This window comes from Buceros rhinoceros, unplaced genomic scaffold, assembly GCF_000710305.1.
Source record: "Buceros rhinoceros silvestris isolate BGI_N320 unplaced genomic scaffold, ASM71030v1 scaffold28253, whole genome shotgun sequence".
In the NCBI taxonomy this organism is placed as follows: Eukaryota; Metazoa; Chordata; class Aves; order Bucerotiformes; family Bucerotidae; genus Buceros; species Buceros rhinoceros.
The window spans coordinates 7,104-9,401 of record NW_010403977.1 but is presented as its reverse complement, the minus strand read 5'-3'; positions in this window follow the sequence as shown (position 1 = coordinate 9,401).

Sequence of the window (2,298 nt, the reverse complement as noted above, 5' to 3'; positions counted from 1 at the left end):
GCTCTTCCCGAGCCGCGGCTGCCACGGGAGACACCGGAACCACACGGGCTGTGCTCCGTGACTGCGATGGGCATTTCACACGTGGTCAAGCTGTAAAGACTGGCGCTGGATGTGCTGTTGCAAAGGTAGTGGCCTGAAGGAAGACAGAGAAATCCTAAGACAAGATCAGGGCATTAAATAATGGCTTCAAACAGCTTTTCTTCTTTTCCTTTTTTTTTTTTTTTTTTAATTCTCCGAATCACTCCCAGGGCGAACATGTGGAAGTGGTGAATTTTAATCAGCAATATTGCCTGTGCTTCTCTTCTTTATTGCACTAGGAATTCTTTGCATTCCTTACTTGCACTGTCACTGTTAATTTTAATGACATGACTTGCCAAAAATACGATTGGCTGTACACTACATTGATCTTTGCCTGAGAAATAGGAAATGAATTTGGTAACTGAAAAAGTAACTGTCAGATTTTAGCTGCATTTTACATGTGTACTGATGTTTACAATAATGCTGAACATTAGGAATTTCTCGTTTATACAAAACTTGCAAATTATTTATTACTAGTGCACTTGCCAGTTTTTTAAACGGTAAAGTAAGTGCATAAAGTTAAAGCTTATTTTTATGTGGCCTCTTTCATGATTTCTTACACAGACGTTTTTGTAACACAGTATAACCTGAGGCATACGTTGTTTTCTGTATTACCATATTACAGCTCGATAGTCACGTTTTAAGTGCTTCACATTTGTAGGTGTGTGGTCTGTAACATATTTTCGGTTCAAATACGGAACATATATATAGCCATTACCCACACGACATCGTGTCTAGTATCTTACTGGTCTAGAGGAGGAACGTGGCGGAGGAGGTAACTAGAACTTTAGGTCATGAATGCTGTGGGGAAAATGCATTTTATTTCTTCTAAGCTATATAATATGCATTTAAACTCTGCCAGAAAAATAACTATTTTGTTTTAATCTACTTTTTCTATTTAGTAGTTATTTGTATAAATTAAATAGAATGTTTTCAAGTCAAACGGAAGAGTGTTTTAGTTCTCTTTCTGCCTGTGGTGAGCAGGGTGGATCCTGCAGCGGTGGGCGTCTGGCAGGCGGGTAGGGCTGGTCCGAGTCAGTCCTGGGTCAGCACTGAGGTACTGGGTGCTCACCTGTCTGGGGGTGTCTGTCCGTACTGAACCGCATCCTAAAGCAGTACAGCAGGAACCAGTGTGCTCTGCTCACAGCCGTGTCCCTGCAGACCTCCTGCAGCCCGTCTGCCGAGGCACTGTGTTACCCCTCGCCACGCGGGGAGAGTTCTACTCGGTGCCCTGAGAACTGCTCCCTGCTCACAGCTCTCCACACGCTCTCCTGCTGCGCCGAGTGGACAAGTGAGGAGGACGTGGCGCTGCCCTTTCGTCCTTGGGAGAGAGAGAACCCCTTTATTCATGGGCGTGGAGTGTGCCAGGTGAGCTCGGGCCCTGGACAGCAATTAGCCCTTCAGACACGTTTCCTGTCTGGGTTAGAAACTTTCCCTGAGGATCCCTCCTGTGCTTTAAGTCCATCAGATTCTGCTCTCCTCTTTCTCCATTACTTGCCCTCCTCAGCCCTGGTCTTCCCTGTCCTGCCCCGGCTGAGTGGCACGGCACGCCTTCCGTTTTCCCTGTTTCCAGCGCAGAAATAACAGCCCGGTTTGCGGGGTAGGTGCTGCGTGGGGCCGAGGCTGCCTGGTGCGAGGGCTCTGCCGAGCAGCTGGGTTTGCACTGACACAGCCAGGACGGGCTGTCGCTGGGGCAGCGCTGGATGTGTGGCAGAGCTCTCGTGTGAGGATGACCTGCTGGGGAAAATAAATGAAGCGGTGCAGGAGTGGCAGAGCCTGGTTTGGCCGGTTGTCGATGGGTACCACCTGCCAGAGGCGCGGAACACAGCGGTACTTCAGGGCTGGGCAGGGCTGGGTCTGTGGCTCTTGCCCGGATTTCTCTTCTTCCTGTGCAGAGGTAGGTTTGTTCCTGGTGAGGAACGTGCTGCACCTTGACAGGAGTCCTGGGCACAGCTGCCAGCTCCGGTTAGTGATGCTGCAGTGATCACCAAGGCTTCCTCTCACTGGTCTGAGACTTTCCTTGAGGGCCTTCTGAGCTGGAATTTTCTATCAAGAATCCGTATTGGGCCTCGCAGAATTTTTGTATTGACCCAGATTAAACTATTTTGTTAGGGAGGGACAAGGGGGAATTCTCCAGGCAGGGCAGAACGTCTGCTTGCACAAAGGTCAGCCTTGGCATCGTGGTTGGCTTTGGAGAAGGGAAATAGAGGTGGTACTGGT